This window comes from Typopeltis vanoorti, chromosome 2 (assembly GCF_054136105.1).
Source record: "Typopeltis vanoorti isolate ZY-2024b chromosome 2, IOZ_Tvanoo_1.0, whole genome shotgun sequence".
NCBI classification, from domain to species: domain Eukaryota; kingdom Metazoa; phylum Arthropoda; class Arachnida; order Uropygi; family Thelyphonidae; genus Typopeltis; species Typopeltis vanoorti.
This window is the reverse complement of record NC_143550.1, coordinates 162,290,281-162,310,777: the sequence shown is the minus strand read 5'-3', so window position 1 is coordinate 162,310,777 and position 20,497 is coordinate 162,290,281.

Genomic DNA, 20,497 nt, shown 5'->3' with positions numbered 1-20,497 from the left:
TGAAGTAAAACCATAAAATAAAAATATCAAAATTATTAATTCATTTTATAATTAACTTTATTAAACATTATTCCTTAGAAATTATTGCTTGCATTTCGATTAAAAATGTAAGTTAATTATATTTAACAAATTGAATATACGACACTTGAACTTCTTCACATCTGATGATGTGAAGAAGTTAAGCATCATTTGTTTAATTTTGGGTTGATATGAAGGGAAATGGAAACTTTTCTTTTCTTTTCTTCAATATATGTACATTATGAAAAAAAAAATTATAAGTTTTCAGTCTGTCTCTTACTATGAAACAACTCATCAACCGATGGACCGATTTTGATGAAATTTAACATTAAAAATTCTGGGGTATTTTTTTGGGGGGGGGTAAAAAACAGAACAATAATCACTACCACTTTTTTGTTTGTTAATATAAATCCCAAGAACGAAAGCTTCTAATCTAGTAGTGCATCAGGACTGAGAGCTAGCTGTAACCATAGACTTTTTCAAGTTTCTTCTGGCCCTCCAAATAAGCAGGATGAGTCTCACACCGGAATAATATATCTCGCATTGTTTTCAAGCCTTTCGTTTATTCTTTTTCTTCTTCAACCAGGATTAGTCCACTGCTGGATGAAGGTGTTCCCCAATTTTCTCCATTCCATTCTATTTTCAGGTTTTTCTCGCATATTGCATTCCAGCAATCCTAACACATCTTGTCATAGTTTCTTGGGTCTTCTCCTTTGTCTACTGCCATCCATAGGTCTTCATTCTATCAATAAGTTAGACTATCTTGTGTTGTTATATCTTGCAATGTGTCCAGCCAATCTCCATTTTTAATGCAAACGATTAATTTAACTGAAATGCATTCCTCTAATATCCTAATAGCATTGGGGGAAGAAGCAAGAACATAATAACATCATAATATGGCGAACGTAAACCACAATGTTACATTGTGATACTTCTTTAAATTTTCGCTTTTATAGGCTTTTATAAGGTATAGAATTCATAATAAAGGGAATAATCTTCAATGAACAAATAACCAGTATTACATATTTTGGGAATACTGCCACTCAATTATGATAGAATAGTAAAAAGGAGTCTAGTGTTTAAACTCGAGCTATAACTTATGCATTAGCAAACTCATCCGGGTTACATGGACTTTATTAGCTACAATTATGTTAGTGACTGGTAACAGTAAATAAATAATTGATGTGTATGCTTAAATTTTGCGAATTGTTCTGGAGCGAAAGCTACAATAGGGCCTTTTAAAGAGAATAATGAGCCCTTCAGATATGCAAGGGGAGGACGTAAATCATATTCCGCTGCTCTGGCTGTTGGCGTTCATTCTCTTTGATCTCTCCACGAGTAGTGTTTGTGTGGAACTTATGTATACACAAATGCACACGAACTTGGTGACCTTTGTGATCTCGTGAGAATAGAGAAGGGCGGACATAAAGATGCTCCTCAGAACCACTCATAGGTCTTGGTGATAACTACACTTACTAGATCCGGTATCTAGAAGCGTGAGTGACAAGCCCTTATTATAATAGACGCACGTACGACAACGGGTAGGGTGCTTAACAATATCCTATTAGATTTCTCCTACACCACTCGCCCCTCCCCGCCCCCAAGAGTCTTTCTCGGGGGCTTCCGGGAACACCACTCATTCAACTTTGTACATACCATGACAATTACGATTTGATTCTCAGCGAAATATTTTCTTTATATATAATATAATATAATATAATATAATATAATATAATATATTCAACCCATATGCATTGTTGTAGCTCATTTAATACATTATTTATACATTTATAAGAATTGTGTAATTCAATTGTAGAATTTTTCTTTCCTACCACAAGATGGCGTTTGGTTCTATTGTTATCAATCGATATACGGAAGTATTGTATTTTTAGTACTATACGTAACAACGCGCGATTAGCTACAAAAAAGTAGGCACCCATTAACAAACCCCCTCACTAGAAGTACTCCAAGCAAATGAATCACCTAATGGCAACTGTGTAGGTAGAAAATCTCTCCTGATGTGATTGGCTAAAACCGGTAAGCAAAAACCTTCCCCATTTCAGAAAGTTGAAAGTAGGTCGGTAAACTACTTCTTTCACTTGTAAACTCCTAAAAGAGGGGTGGGCGGAGAACTTAACAGTGGCCGATACACAAGTAAAAGGTGGAGCCTGGGGAGAAGTTAACTCGGAGGCGGATAGCTACCGATAGAAGTGGTACACCTGATAGAGAAAGGCGAAGTTCTCATCTATTACTTTGTGGTGCAGCCAGTGAGGGATTATTTGCTTTAGTAGTCTCCATAATGGATTCACGACGTTTAAGTTTGTGAAAATGTTGAATGACTGCTTCCTCGAGTTGCAAGTTGACCTCCGAGAGCTACTAAAGGCTAAAGTACACTGGTCCATAGAGTACATTGACAGTTTTTGTTCACAGTCGCTATTTAGGTGTTTACTATTTAGTATTTAATTTGGTGTTCTAAAAGATTTCTCAATAATTCAATTGTGTGAATTATTTCAAAAGCTAATTTAATGAAATCTCAAAAATGTTTTAATTTTATTTATTTTTATATCAACATTTAATAAAATTGTTCCTTAATACTTGCTTAAAGTGGAAAATTCAAGACTTCAAAACAACAGGTAGGATATTTATCGTTAATGTGATTTTGGTTTTCTGAATTTATGTAGAAAAAGAACTCGAAAACTCACTCATTGTAATGATTATTTATGTTGGATTTAATCTTAAACTATCGACTTAAAACCTTTTTGTACATTTTTAAGACGCAAGTACGACAACGGGTAGGGAGAATATACTGATTTTTGTTATTTTCAATAACAAAAATCAGTAGATTCTCAACAGTGCATAATGAAATGACTAATGGATAACTCCATATCTCATCGAATTCAAGAGTCATGCGCAGTTGTTGCTATGGTGATACAGTTTCATACATATTTACCAAATGATTAAGCTGATGATTTTTTAAAGTTAGGTGCAGATTTCAGGATAAGATCATCTACTTAATTGCAGTTTTTTTTAATGTTTATTTTTTATTTTAGTGCTTGTAATGTTTCTAAAAAAAGTCTTTACGATTTAAATTCGGATCTGTTGTGCACTAACTTTTTCTTTTTTTTTACTTAATAAAATGGACAGATTCTTGGCACGCTGAGTTAAGTTCATACCTTTATCACTCACTGCACAAAGAAAAAGATTTTTTTTAGTCATTTATTTGTCATTATACAAACTTACAGTTAATATCTTTAGAGGTGCGTTTCTGTATTGTTTAATATTTTATTACCACTCACAGCTCCTCTGTAGCTCAGTTGGTTTCGATGGAGCCCTTTGGGTTGGAAAAACAGTTCGAATCCCGTTTATGATTGCGAAGATCCTTTATCAGGGCTTTTCAATCAAAGGTGAGTTAGCCGGTCTCATATAGACATGGAAGATTTTTTTCTTCCTGGAAGGTTTTTCGTTTTTCAAAATAGGTAAACCGGCCCCATGAACACGCAGATCTCCAGCCATAAAATACACACCTTTAGGGGACGCAGAGAGGAGTGGCGTGTTGGCTGCATTAATTCGCCGGACCCCTAATCAAGGGACTCTACCCGTCCTAACGGAAGAATGAGTTGAAGTACCACCCATAAAACTAATGATGACATACGATAGTATCATCATATGCTGAGTTTCCTTATTGGATAATACGGAGCTGTCGGCTGTCATTCAGTAAAATGCACTCAGTGAAGGATTGTTTTGTTTTTGAATCGTGCAGGGATAAAAATAAACAGTTTGTTTTTGTTGTCTTTTATTTTCGCAAACGAGCAGTTATCACAGTAATAGCTCAGAATCTCAAAAAATCATCTATAGCCAGTTTAAAAATAGAAAAATTATCTGGATAATTTTTCTGTTTTTTATAAAGGATAATTTATTAAAGGATATATTTATAAAGGATATATTTATAAAGGATAATTTGAGGCTAAAAAATTGTAGTTATTTCAAAAATTTCTCCAGATTTTTTGGGAAACGTTAGTTATTTCCATTTCTTTACCACCTGGGATGATTTGGCGATAAAAATGAGAAGTTATCCTCCATTTATTTTAATAAATGGAAATATATTTTTAAGAATAAAGCAATTCTTTCATTTTTAAACAAATAAAGTTATTTCAATCCTTACAAAAGATGATAAAATTCTTTTATATTTCTTCCATTACGGATTCTTATTTGTTTTCATCGCTTCTTTCAATAGTCACACACACCTTGCATGCAGGCTTCTTTTGTAAGCAGCTAAACCTACTCTTAGAAGCCACGTGCTAGGCAAGAAACACGAGAGGTTAAAAAAAAAAAAAAAAAAAGGCGATCTTCAGTGTCAACTGTTGTCACAGATTGACCTTGTTAGGGTATCGCTGGCGATGAACCGCGTGGGTTGTTCTAATGGCATGAACTGCGTTCCTTCGGCTCTAACGTACGACTAGGCCGTTAGCTTGTCTGTACAAGATAAAGAAGGCTACACACAAGATGCGTAATTAGTGGGCTATCTAGGGTCGGGCCTCCTGACTAAATATAGTGTGCTAGTTTAGAAAAGCGAAATCGAAAGGAAGAAAAAAAAAAAGGTGAATGATACGCGTAGGAAGAAAAGCAAATGAAACTTTTTTTAAGGGGGTCGTTAGACTTCGAGTTGATCGACTTTTTTTTTCTTTTTTTTTCAGGACGGTGTCAATAACCAGTTCGCTTCTGGTATTGATTCACACTCTTTTTCCCCTCCTATCATCTACACGCGACTGGCCATAGAAGGGATTCGCGATGAAGTGTTACTGATAAAAATTCCAAAAGTACAACACTTACAACCTGAGAAGCTTGCGGTTAACTAAGAAGTATGAAGTCAGAAAGTTGTAGATAAGCTGGTGACTACAAGTAACACAGACACACACCTTGTGACTAAAAGTGAGAAAGGTCTAGATAAGGGAATTATAATTAGGGGACATAATACATTCAAGGGAATATTTGTAATGTGAATTTTATTTATATGACTACTTCAGAGCATCTAGGAGACTCTCTACTAATTTCTGGTAGGAAGTTATTTGGAATGTTGCTTTTCTCTTCCTTTTTAAGTAAGATGAAGATCATCTGGTGTTGTCTTAATGGCGTTTTCTTCTTCATTCTATATGGATTTAGGCCAAAGCTATACTGTGATGTTCCTACGTTATTATCTTCAACCTTCGTGAGTTTAATTATTACTTCGTGACCGGGATACGGAGCCTCCGTAGCTCAGTCAGTATAGACGAAGCCTTTTAGTCGGAAAGACCTGAGTTCGATCCCGTCGGTGACGTAAGGAACTTTATCTGGTGTCTTTTAACCAAAGGTGAGTTAGCCGGTCTCATACGGAGGTAGGTTTTTTTTTTTTTTTTCACCCGAAACTCAGGTTTGTCGTCCCTCAGAACATGCAAACCGGCCCCGTGAACACACGCGGATTACAGTCATGACACAGAGTAGAAATATGAGCAACTCTCCTGGGGCTTCAGTAGATGATCCCATGTAGTAAGATCAGTGGATCTGATTCAGGAGTATTGGCTGGTGTCAGTCAGTATTTTAGGCCTACCTGGTCGTATTTCAGGCTATGCTGCATTGTTCTGAATTAAGGCGAAAACAGTTATGGCTATGAGTTGTTCCCACCCTACCCGGGATTTTTTTGGATGGCAACCAAAGGACATGATTATCAACCACTGACATTCATTTCTTCAGCAAGTCGGAACTGGAATTGGAATTGACCTCCATCATCCGACTACCGTTCCTCACCCTTCTGAAGCATTGTCAATTCTTATTCAACAAATAGTTGGTCAACCGGAAAAAAACTGGGTACAAATAATTCCATTTAGAACAAAAAAAAATCTTTTGACGAGTTATTCGCTTTATTTGCTTAGTAGCCTCATACAAAGATGATAGTATTCCCTCGTTCAGTTTCTCCCATCCCAAAATACTTGTTTTTTCATCCCGCAAAACAGGCCAACCCATCAGAAGAACACACGCAAACAGACCAAAAAAAAAAAAAAAAATGGATTAAGAGCTGTAGTTGTTTCGACCATAATTCCAAAACAACTCATCGTATAGCTTCTTATACGATCAAAATAGCTTCTTACTAAACCACTGATCGCCAATTATAGACCACAAAATGTGCATTCAGCACCCATTATTATGAAATCCTATGGGATATCCCATGACTTTTGGTAGTACAATGTATAAACTAATAAAAAAATAATAATTTTATAATATAATAAAATTATTATAATTAATTATTATAATATATTTCATAATATTATATTTATTATATATTTATTTCTATTTAATTTGTATTTATATTTATTTATATATAACATTTATATAATAATGAAATAATAATAATAATAATAATAATAATAATAATAATAATAATAATAATAATTTTATAATATAATAATATTGTAATAATTAATTATTATAATATATTTTATAATATTAGGATATTTATTATGTATTTATTTATATTTATTATGTATTTATTTATATTTATTATGTATTTATTTATATTTATATTTAATTTTTATTTTTATTTATATTTATTTATTTATGTATACTATTTATATAATAATAATAATAATAATAATAATAATAATAATAATAATAATAATAATGCTTCGACTGGGACATACGTATGACGAAATTCATTTTAAATTAGTGTCCTTTCGAAGCCCTGGAAAGTATTTGAAAGTTCTGTAATTCTACTTGATATTCCAAAATCTGCAAGGCTAAAGGCTTTCCTCCAACACTTTTATACTCTTAGTTCATATTTGTGACAAATGAGGGCAGTACTGAACCGGAAAGGAGAATGCGGAAATTTCCGTTCAAATTTCCATTCCATCTAATAGTTAGAATTCCCTTTTGTCGCATAGCAAGCTTTGATTATAACCTACACAGTGAGAGAAAATAACTGTGGCGTCTAGGGTGGCCTTCTCATACATTCCGACACCTCTAGGTCACAAGAGCGACGACTTTTTTAGTTGCACTGAAGAGGCAATTTATCTGTTATGGCTACGATAAACCATTTGCCATGTGTAGCGTACCACGCTCTAGTGACGTGATTGTCATTGACACCAACGCTGCCTGCAATGAAATTGACAACAATTGTAATATAAAAAAAAAAAAAAAACACGTGATAGTTGTTAAGGTAACCGGTTGCTAGGACACGTGCTCCACTAAAAACGAAATAATTTGTGCATATTTTAGTACAATAACACACGCGCAGTTGATATGCTTTTAATGAAGAAATATCCGTCTTTTTATAGTTTATTGAATTATTTACAAAGCTGCCTTGTTATTAATAAATGGGAACAGTTTATTATTTACCAATAGCCGTAAAACTGTTGTTTTCTGTCTAATTCTCAGTTTAATGGCGTCGTAAATGTGATTACATCGTTTTGACCTAGAACAGATTGCTCTCTGGAGGCTTTTGCTCTCTCTCTCTCTCTCTCTCTCTCTCTCTCTCTCTCTCTCTTTCTCTCTGTATATTAAACCATTTGCTTAGATCTTGACTAGCTCACGAATGAATCTAACGTATTTGAAAATTAAATGTGGCTCACCAAATTGTTTATTTAATTTATCTTGATTCTCCTCTACTATCGCAACTTTTTTTTATGTTTTTTTACATTTTTTAACCTTAATATTAATATAATAAATTATATTAATATTAAGGTTATAACGTGATAACCATGTTGTTGTTGTTATTATTATTATTATTATTATTATTATTATTATTATTATTATTATTATTATTATTATATATATATATATATTATTATATATAAACAGTACATATAATATATATATTATATTATTATATATATACAGTACAACATAAACCCTACCATTAACACACCAACAAGAGAAGCAATACTCAATTACTCACTAACACAATCATGCATTGATCATATCAACATACGGGCTCCCATCTATACATATACATCATCAGTAATTAACGTAAAAATTGCCGATCACTACTTTGTCTCAACTTCGTTTTATTACGTTTCCTACCCTCCCTCCCACCACCACAAAAGTCGACAAAACTCGATCATACTAAAGAGCATTGTCGATAACCAAGTAAAAAATACAGACTGGAATTCCCTACTTAAATAAATGAACGATCCAGTAACATTATACGAGAATTTTCAACTAATGTTCACAGAAATATACAAAAAAGCAACAAAACCTACACCAACGAGGCGACAAACAGACAGTAACCCATGGATAAATGACGACATAATAAATACTATTATTGAAAAAGAAAATCTATGGAAAAAACTTAAAAAGTCACCCAGTAACACACATTTACAAACCTTATACAAAAACACAAGAAATAAACTAACAACAAAAATTCTTAGGGCAAAAAGACGATACTACTTCCAAAAATTCATGGAATATAACAACAACATTAAGCAAACATGGGCAACACTCAACGAATTAATAACCCGAAAAAAGAAAACTTCAGCACAAGATTTTATTGCAAAAAGCTTCGGTCAGGACACAAACCAAGAGGAACTTGCAGACTCATTCAACCATGCTTTCACAAACAACATCACACAACTCAAAAAAGACAAACTACTAACGATCAACAAAAAACTACCGACACAAAGTCAACAACAAACGATATATTTTCCACCCATAACAAAACAGGAACTGAAAGAAGCAATCCTACAACTAAAACCAAAGACCACTCCAGGAATAGACAAAATAAGACTCACAGACCTTATAACACATTTTGAACAAATAAATCCAATACTTTTGAAACTCGTGAACATAATATTCGACACAGGCATTATTCCACAACTAAAAACTGCAGTAATTACGCCAATATACAAACACGGCAAAAGAAACGATACTGAGAACTACAGACCAATAGCTACACTACCAGTCATCTCAAAAATTCTAGAAAAAATGACACACACCAGACTACAGAACTATTTACAGAAGTACAACATCATCTTACAAAACCAATACGGATATCAGAAAACAAAAAGCACGATTACTTTATTAGAAGACATCGCCGACACCATAAACAAAGCTCTCGACAAAAACAAGTGCGCCGTCCTCATACTGCTGGACCTAACCAAAGCATTTGACACACTTGAACATGACATACTACTCACCGAACTATACTCAATAGGTATAAGAGCAACACTGCATACATGGTTCAAGAACTACCTCTCAAACAGAACACAAGTAACAAAAATAGGTACACGTCACAGTCGGAGTATACAAGTAAAACACGGTGTACCTCAAGGTGCCATATTAACACCCACTCTATTCAACATATACATTAACGATATTCATAACGTATCCATAAGAAGTCAAATATTTCAATAAATACGAAGATGACACTGCACTACTAGCAATCCACACAGACATTAACACAGCTCTCTGCAAAGCACAACAAGACCTAAACGAAATAACAACATACTTCTACCAAAACGCAATTCTAATCAACCGCACCAAAACACAGATGTTGATAATACACAACCCAAGAATCATACGCCCTACATCACTATCGATACATTGTCACACATACTGCTGCATCAACAGCAAAAATACCTGCCAATGTTCCGAAATCAAACCTGTAACACACGCAAAATACCTCGGTCTCTATATACATTCCCACCTTAAATGGACAAAACATATAGAATACCTACACACTAAACTCCGGATCATCGCAGCAAAACTCTTCCAAGTTAAAGATATTATTCCACCCAACATAAAAAAACTCCTATATCACGGTATCTGCGAATCCCTACTCAGACACGGAATAACAGTCTATGCAAATACGTCAAGCAGCCACCTAACAAAATTAGAAACACTACACAGGAAAATCGTGTCAACAGTGATCTGGACACCTTACACGTAACAACCAATATCCGACAAGCACATGGAGATACACAAAATTCTGAGCATTAAAAACCTGAAACACTACATGACATTAACAAGGAAATACTTCAACATCACCTACCGAAACAACAGAGATACATATCGTATAACACGACCAACAACAACCCTCTACATCCCCACACCCTTCAACAACTCATACGGTTCTTTTGTGAGATCACATCAGATACCCACGAACTCAACAACCTACCAAGAAAGTTAAAATACGTAGATAACTAAAGAACATTAAAAAACGAACTCTGGAAAATATACCAACAAGGTTAAGAAACCATTAACACTAATATACACATTATAAATCACTAGCATCCAATGCCTACATCCCATACATAAACATTAGCAACAACACAAATAGTGAAGGCTAAATCCCACTCTCTTCATAAAAGCTGATCCAAGCTTCAAAGTAGGTGGGATTAACTTGCCTCACTCATCTACAAGTAATCCTTATAAGCAGATGCAGAAATTTGTATGAATAGTCACTCTTTCTCAAACTTTAAAAATAAAAAATAAAAAATATATATAAATAAAAATTAATGAGAAATAATAATTGTAATTATTACTATTATTAATTGTTATTATTACAAATGAGAAATAATAAAATGTTAAAATTTTTTTAAAAAAAAATTTTAATTAATAATTAAAAACATCTGTAATAATTATCATTACGAATATTATAATAATATACGTTATAAACAGTTATTGTTATTATTATTTTAAAAAAAACTCTTATGTACGAGAAAGTATTTGTTATGTAATTGTGTTCATATAATGTATATAATTTATCTGAAAAAAAAATGTAATTTTTATATTTTTCTTAATTTCTATAATTTTATAATGTAATTATTATATGTATGCAAGACATAATAAAGACATAATAAATTAATTAATTAAAAAAAATTATTATTATTATTATTATTATTATTATTATTATTATTATGTGATCATATTATCAACATGGACTTCAGTGCTGATGTTCATGAGAATAATTAAAATGGTAATTAGCAGTAAAATTATGCTTAAAATAGCAAATTAAAAGTTTCTCATTATCTTAAACTTATCTCTTATTCATCTAGGTGTAAGCGGCTATAATTTTCAGTTCTCCTTGGGGATGAAGAACCCAACACAGTTAAAAACATAGACTTATAGGCAACAATTGTGTTAGCACGTGTGCTGCCCTCTTGTAGTCATTTACTACAGCGCACAAAACAATCCAAATCTGTAGTCTACCTACATTCTGGGGAAAGGCCCTCGAATGAGTGCTCCAACTTTCTTACATTTTTCCGATGTATAAAAAACTCATAATTTGATCATCACACCATTTCATTTTTTTCTGATATTCCTGTTCTGTGGTTGTTGGCATATGAAATATGTATAGACAAATATTTCACTAGTTAGATGATCGATATGACGCTTGGGAGGTTCATTATGTTTTTTTAACATAAGTGAATATTATTAACATGCGTTCTGTCATCTTTCTTGTTTTATACTAGCGGAGTAGGTGTTAGCAAATATATTATTATTTTTTTTTTAATCGGGATTTCGTGATATCGCTTGAGTCTAAGTGTGCTATTCTTTCTCCAACTAAAAAAAAAAAAAAAAGACTTACTTGTCTGAATAATCTTTCATCACTTTTCAGAGCGGTAAACCCTCTTAGCTCTTCTAACACTCTATTTTCTCATCCATTATTGTCCTCCAAGGATTTGTAGAAGATACTACTGACACGCTGAACCCATTTTTCTAAATGAAAAATGTTAATATAACTCGTGTGCCTTACAACGCAGGATATGTCTGACCCTTTAGGAATGAAAGCGATTAGCCTAGGACGTGAGGCTCTAACGTATACCAGATTACACACGGAGTGAATTTTTTTTTAATGAAAATTTTATTTCTTAAAGACCAGAGTATAGTATTTGCAAAATAATGCTTTACTGTAGAGCTAGAATACGTTATATTGTTTATTTTACATTGGATTGCTACTATTTGCATAGTTTGTGAACCTAGTTGTTTTAGTATTAGATATGATGGTCTAAATAATTTCAGCTCCAAGTTTTTTTTTTTTATTATTATTATTTGCATAATTTTACACAGTTAAAACAAGATATCATTCACAACAGTTTGGCAGGTGATACAAAGCAATTCAGCTTCTACCAAAAAATCTTCGAATAGTCTGCCAGTTAGCATCTTAAAAATTCTTACTATTATCATTATTAATGTTTTAAGTTGGAAGTTCTGAACCTTCGTGGGAAGTTCTGAACTAAAGTTCAGAACTTACCGTGGGAAGCGCCTGTCCCATATACAAAGCTTGTCGCACTTCTTTCTGAAAGTAATCCACTGTCATTGTTCTCGTAGGTAGGTGAGCAGGTAACAATGATGTTTTTTGGTTGGAATGTGGTTCGAATCCCGTATCGGACGCGAAAACCTTTATTAGGACTTTTTACATGAAAATGATTTAGGCCCTACAGTGAAGCGGAACTGGGGATTAATAGCCCATAGGCATCGATCTCATAGTCTTAGTGGTTTTGGCCACAATTTCCAAAAATCAACCGTCAATAGACTCACAACGTCCTCCAACAAGACCACGAGAAAAATCTGATTCCCTGCTAATAAAATACTGAATTTTCATTAACTACTTTTCGTTCTTATCCTTTCTGGCCACAGAGTGGAAATTCTCCCCTGTATTATCTTAAGTTCTTAATCTTCTTTGATACTGAGCATTTCGTAATCCTGTGTAATATTAGACTGACTTTACATTTTTCACTATCTTTCGGAACTCAAGTGACTGTAAAAGCTGGTAGATGAATGCTTTATAGCGAGAACGATATATGTTCTCGTTTGGTGAAACATCTTTAAGCTATCCTTTGCGTTCTTTGTCATCCCTTGAAGTATCGCCTAAACTTTAACCCTGTCCATCATCTACCTGGGTAATTTTTCTTTATACAGAATGTGGCGAAAACATCAATCATAATTCTTCTAGGATAAGTCCCGCCTCAAAGATGTTTCAATCTTTAAAACCACTTATAAACCAATGACAACTTCCATATATTTAGTTACTATTTTAATATATATGACAATTTTAAATGTTTAACACGAGATTTCGTATTAGCAAGACATCTACTTATGGAAAAGATATAAAATGGCATCTATTGATCACGTGATTTTGCACATTTATGCATTATGTGTTAATATACAAGTTATAGAGATAGGATTAGTAAATAATGTATTATTTGTCTAAACCGAATCTGGTTTATGGACAATAAAGGTGGAAATCATGCTAGCTGCCTAACCTTTATTTCATCTCCCTTCACTCTCTCCCTCTCTCTCTAGTTTCTCTGTCACTTCAGGTAATACCTTCTTCCCCTCAAGATAAGAGGGGGGCCTTCACTTTTGAAGGAAGTATGCGATACCCGGAGGGTGAAAATGTCAACGATTTGTCTCTGTTGAGGTGTGCTATTGAAAGATGGCTTTACTGAAGATTAAAGTTGACTCAAGCGTGGATATTTGTTTTGTGACAGGTCGATTTATGACATCCCTTTTCTGTTGCTATGACGATGAACAGGTAAAAGATGGAAGGTTATCAACAGACACGGATAGGTCCGGACATTATTTTTAAAAATAGACATTACAAACGTGAAAAGGATGATAAAAATGCAAATAAATCAACGAAATTAGTGACAAGGATGACGTTTTTAAAACTAATTTAAGGATTAGAGTCTCAGAAATAAAAGACTTGTTAAGATATTATTCTGAACATTGCGCGAGCTATTTTTTAAACAAATTCTTCAGACTTTTTACCTTAAGGAAGTGACACTTGGGGGAAATCAATGCGACCACAAAATCGTCTTCCAAAGATAGTTAGTCATTTCCCCTTAAGTAATTTCATCATACTGACTTACATAATAATTCATTACTTTCTTTAATCGATATAATTCTTAGTGTAATTTATTGTATGTGTTAGCCTAGTTTTTTTTTTTTTTTATTCTCCAGAAAAGTTTTCTTGTTCATTTCTTTATTTTAATTTCGCTGACTGAAAGAAGAAAATGCTACCGAGATGTAAGCTCGTTCGACTCACAAAGATAATAATTTATTTGAATACTTGAAACACTCGCTTTGGAGACTGCGCACTAGAGAGCTTCAAACTCATCCTATTTCTCCATGGTGACAGTATAGAGGTCAGATTAGCTACATAAAGGGAGAGAGAGAGAGAGAGAGGAGATGGCTAAAATCGATAAGCGGTAACATGATGAAGGAACTGCACTGGATAGGTAGTCATTAATTATCTCCCCCTAGTGTGAAATAATGGAACTACTCTGCTATTATTGGTCATTTGTCATTGCAACCCCGACTTCAACACACGATTGTCTAATGGGAAAAATAATAGGGAGAGAAGAATGTATGACTCTCCCCCTGGCATCGTCACCAGAGAATGACTTGAGGACAAAGGTCAAACTAGTCTACATCTTTACCTATTTGCGTTGAGGATTCAAAAACACTTTAGGAAGATATATGATGTTTAAATGGCATCTTGACTGTGCTTCTTTTGTTTCTGTTTCTTTTACTGTATGAAGAATCTTTTTCATATTATCTCTTTTTTTTATTGTATATGATACATTATGATATCACACACACACACACAAGTTAAATACATTTGCCTTCCCATACGAAAATTGTATAATCAAATCTTCAAAGTAACTTAAAAATTTCCAATAACTAACTCAATCAATGTTCAGTCCGTTTTTCCAACTCTTAAAGAAGCTGAATGTGCACATTCGACCTTCTCTTGACGTGTGTATCACTGATACTGACATCAGCCCCTGTAATTTTATTCATTCAAACAAAGGACAATGTCGGCGCATTCATCCGTACACGGAAGGAATAGTAAACGAGCCTTTCTACCCACCCGTAGTCTGGAGACAGGTGCACGGACCAGTTTCATCATCACCACCACGGTGTCCGTGTTTTTACATTCTTTGTCGTATAACTCGCTTTACTCACACGTCTGCCCCGTCAGCATTGTTCATCAAATTCTTACACCATCTGTAAAAAATAAAAAAAAATAAAGATACCAAAGCGCTTCAGGCATCGGCTCGTGGTTTCTCAGAATGTACATTGAATACAGAGCAGATAAGTGAGGACGACCAGAAATCTCACTAGGGAGCGCTGTCCGTAATATCAACACATTTGTCTACTTACTCTCACCTTTGATCGCATCGGTGCAGTCTTATAAAACATTACTTATGCAACACAGTATGCATCACATCTGCAAGGGCGCTTGCCCCTGTAATCCTTTATGTTGCAGAAAGGCCTGATTCTTGTCACACTTTTAAAAAATAACAATAAAATGTCCCAGGGAATGTTTTTCTGAGGAATATCTTCCGTATGGGAAGGGGGGTTAGACACGCGTATGTACTAGCGCCTGTTCGGAGCCCCACCTGCATCTACTAGGAAGTGGGGGGGGCGTGGGGGCTACTCTTGTTTGTCGCTAACAGATTGAAGACACCAGGGATGGGCGCGGTCTTCTCGTTTAAGGTCCAGGGTTACTATTATCTCTTATCTAACACCAACCCCACCCCATTCTCTGCTTCGAACGAGGGAGTGATACCTTGGGGGTGGATATGATGTGGTGATGGTGATAATGGTCGAGTTTTGAAGTTTTTGTTGTTCTTGACTAACTCGTTAGAATTCCAAAAGTACGATAAAGGAAGCTATGTGAATTTAAATAAACTAAATCCACATTCCAAATGGGTTTACACAAATCTACCAACCCATATTCCAATTATAGACTTAAGATGTAAATACTAAATGAAAAATATAACCCAATTACAAATAAATTGCTCCTAGATGGCGCTACTTACAGTATTGATATGAGTTGCACGTTGCAGCCAGTTTAATCATTAAACAAAAGATAGTATTACCAAAACAGTAGGTGCTGGGGAAAAAGAAAAGAAAAAATCCAATTAAGTGTGAGTCAGAAATTGAAAAGCAAACGACTCCCTAATGGCGTGGGTGTCTAAAACTGGTGCGACGCCAAATTTTATGAATCATGTTAGTCTTTATTGCCTTCCTTAACCTCAGTTAGCATAACAGTATTTTCTATAGCATTATAATTCATCAATTATAAACCAATTATCGTGTTATTTATAATACATTCGTAAAGATGCATATGCAAACGAATATTTTGTTTTTACTTGCAGTGACATCTGGTATCAAGAATTCCAACTCAACTTTGTATTTTATTTATATCTTGAATATAAATGTTAATTTCCAAGAACATTTTGGCATTTGACGTGCAGCGACATCTGGTAGCAAAACTTTAATTCTGTAAATTTCACCAGTTGAATCCACATGAGTCACACTACATCTGGATATAAAATTCAGTAGTCTATGAAGAAATGTGGAATCTTTACTTGGAACTCATCAGATAACCTTTCAAGCTGAAAATACAATGGACATCAAAAAGACTAGGGAATTGTTTGAATGTCTACCTACATAAAAAAAATGATGCGAAGGAACAAAGAAATATTATTAGCCCTCTAGTGTTCTGCTAATGAGGGATACCACAACTACAAGCCTTTCTTTGTATGCATCATGTTCGCTTTATGTAATATCAGTCTTCATCAGTGGAACCCAAGGTGGGTGACGCCCCCCTAATTACTGTTGAAAATGGGAGAGAAATTAGGCGTTAATTGCAAACAGACGACAGAAGCTTGCTTCGCTCGTGGTGAACAAACTCATTAAGGGACAGGTGTGAAGAAACAAGAATAAGGGGGGGGGGGGGGTTCTAGTACAACGTCCTATCGCGGGATAAATTCTCCGATGTAGGGGAAGAGGGGGGGGGAGACAAAGTGGATCGTGACTACAGGTAGGCCCAACAAGATAATTACTTGATGGGTTCTAAAAACCTTCGGAGTTTTGTGTGTTATCTAATCTTTAGCTGACACAATTAATATCAGCGAACATGCCCTTGTCATAGCTCCGGATGTAAGGTTATCTACGAATCCACCGTATATTTCTCAACGCTATTGTTTCTCTCGGTAAGACAATTGTACTTACGGTTGAAAGGTGCTTCTGTGCATTTATGCAAAAAGTTTCGGTACACACAGTGTATATTGGAAAATATATATCCAACAGCAACATAAAATGTTGTTGTTGGATATATCCTACATAAACATATCCTACTTTGATTTTTCTTCTGATGAAATATTCGATTGTTTTTTTTATATATATATATATATATATATATATAAATAGTATTTGGTTTAAGGTTATGCAAATATTGTAAAATATTTTAAATCTAAATAAAGAAATTTCCTCACCACCAATATACATGTATTGAGAGGTGGGGGAATTGATAGAATAACTGCATGTGACACTGTAAAACCATTTCGATTGAAGTAAGTGTATGATTGTTAATCCAGACCAGGGTGATTGTCATTTGCAAACTCAAGAGTGTACCAGTAGCGGATTATGTCCCTTTGAGGCCCTAGATACAATTTTGTTATAAGGCCCTTTATAGAAAAGTGTTTTTTATACCAAAAAGACAATCAAATCCTTAAATAATAAGTTTTTTCTTTATTTATAATTATTTGTTTAATTTGTCTAGTCAGTATTACAACTAGACAACTTATATTAGAAAATAAATAAATAATAAAAATAAACGTTCACTAAATTTTTAGAGACATGTTATCTTTTTGCTATGTAAATTTTGAGGCTGCTCGACACCCTAGGCGGGCGCCTATTGAGTAATCCGCCACCACATAGACAAATATACTATATGTCTATGCGGTGGAGACTGACTGCCCCTCAATCTGCATATGTTTGCTTTGGATGTATTATTATGACTGGAAATGTAGCTTATAATATATTTGTTTACCCTATGATATTAGAAATGAAAAGTATCAGTCCTCTTTGGGTCGAAGTTAACGTATCTAACTAGCGAGTCCTTAGGGGGAAAAAATCCTTAACAGATGCACACACACACATTGCACATATGATGTCGAATTTCCATACAATCACGTGATGAAAAAAAAACGTTCTGAAATACAAACATTTAAATAGAGATGACCTCTCTTTAAAAGATCACGTGATAGGCAAGAAACGTTCTCAAAATGCAAACATTTAAACTTTTTTTTTTTTTTTTGGCTAGATGGGCGAAGCAAGAATGCTTTTCATATTCCCCGTTATCTGTAGAAGAAAATGTATTGATGGGATATTATTGAGCTATAAGCTCTGGTCATGGCGGGGTAACGGCAATAGCCGAGTCTCAGTTAAAACTTCATTGGCTACAGCATTACTGTTTAAGTGCGGCCAATCTCCAAAAACCTGCGATCCTCCAGATCGCACTAGTTTTTGGAGATTGGTTCACTGTTACTGAGAGGAACTCTCAGGGTTTGGCCCTGTCCAGTGGCAGGCTCACCCACTACTGAGCAGGGCCACTGCAGCAACAGCCGAGCTTCAGTTAAAGCTTCATTGACTGCAGCATTGACATCGGTTACCCTGGTTCTTCCTGTCCCTCTTATCCTCCCTCACCTTTTCGCCAAATATCATTTCTTATATTTAAACTATAAGTGAATTTTAATGCTGTTTTTATATTTCTAAAAATATTTTGAAATTTTTAAAATTTTTCCAATATTTTAAAAATTATTATATTATAAATGAATGGTATTCCATTCTGCATGTCACGCTGGGTCCATTTTTTCTGAGTTCATTTTTGGATTGTGTTACTATAATTTATTGAATTTCAGGTACACTTTTTTCTTCCTCATTTCAAGATAATATTCTTCCGAAGATCAATTACTGGAAAAAACTAACTTCCTACACCTTGATATTACTATTATCTGAAATTCAATAAATTTTTCCCCCTAAGGATTCGCTACTTAGATACGTTAACTTCGACCCAAAGAGGAGGACTGATACTTTTAATTTCTAATATCACAGGATAAATAAATATATTATAAACTACATTTCCAGTTATAATATGGTATTATCGTGCTGTGTGCAGAATTAAGAGAAGAAGTGGCAGCTAAACTGGAAAGTACTGGAAAAGAGAAGTATGAGACTGAGCAGAAGTAAGACCGAGTATATATATATATATATACACAAAATCAAAGCATTTCTCGTATAAGATCTTATAGAGAAAACTGAACAAAAATTTATAATGGTGTCTTTACATTTCTTTTAATTTAAAAAAAAATTCCTAATTTAAAAACTAATATATATATATATATATATATATATATAAAACATTCCTAATTTAAAAACTAATGTATATATATATATATATATATATATATATTTAAAAACTAATATATATATATATATATATATATATATATATATATATATATATATATATATACATATACATACACAAAATCAAAGCATTTCTCGTATAAGATCTTATAGAGAAAACTGAACAAAAATGCTGTAACCAATGAAGTTCCAACTGAGGCTCGGCTATTGCTGTTACCCTCCTGCCATGATCAGAGCTTTAATAGCTCAATAACACCTTATACCTAAACTGTCCTCTACAGATAACGGGGAAGATAAAAAGCATTATTGCTTCGCCCCTTTAAGCCAGTCCTTATAAGGATAAGGATTAAAAGAAATGTAAAGACACCATTATAAATTTTTTTTCAGTTTTCTCTATAAGATCTTATACGAGAAATGCTTTGATTTTGTGTGTATATATATATATATATATACACACAAAATCAAATATATATATATATATATATATATATATATATATATATATATATATATATATATATATATATATCGTCTATGTCCATGGCTAGCTGTACTTGCTCAGGGGTGATTTGGCTGATGTCTTCAACAAATATGTCACCCCATTTTGCACTAACTACATTTGGACCATATTTTCCGGTGAGGAGGAGCTCACGTTCCCCTATTCTCACTATTGCGTCTTGAAATTTTCCTACCACACCAGTGATACCTTTAACTAGATGCTTTAGAGTCTCCCCTGCTTTTGCATGAGGAGTCTCCAATTCTTCTGTTTCTGCTGGTTTTATTTTTTTCATCTCTTTTTCCTCTGGACTCAGAGGTCTTTTGAAGGGGGCGCTGCTTGCCTCCATGTTTTCTGTTTTATTTACTTTTCCTTCTGCAGTGATTTCATCATGTGACCCAGCTTGTTTATTGGCTGTTTCTCGCTTCTTCTCTTTCTTGGGTGTGCAGGCTATGGTTTCTGTGGCGGCTGCCTTTTCTTCTATAGCCGTTATTTTGCCGTATGCCTTGTTTATAGTTGGAAAATCCGTGTTTTCCGACTCTTGTTCTGTAGTAGCTGTAGGCTTCTCTACTGAGGAGACTGTGACTGGTATAATGGCACCTCCCATCCTTTCTGCATGCGTTCTTGATGGGCAGGTGTTAACTTTGTGGTCTTTGGACCCGCATTTGAGGCAAGCCATGAGCCACATCCAGTGAATGACTTGTCGTTAGGCAGTTTTTGCATGTCAGTTTTGGGCCGTTCGCTCCTAGATGGTCGAAGGATCCGCATCGGAAGCATTGCTTCTTA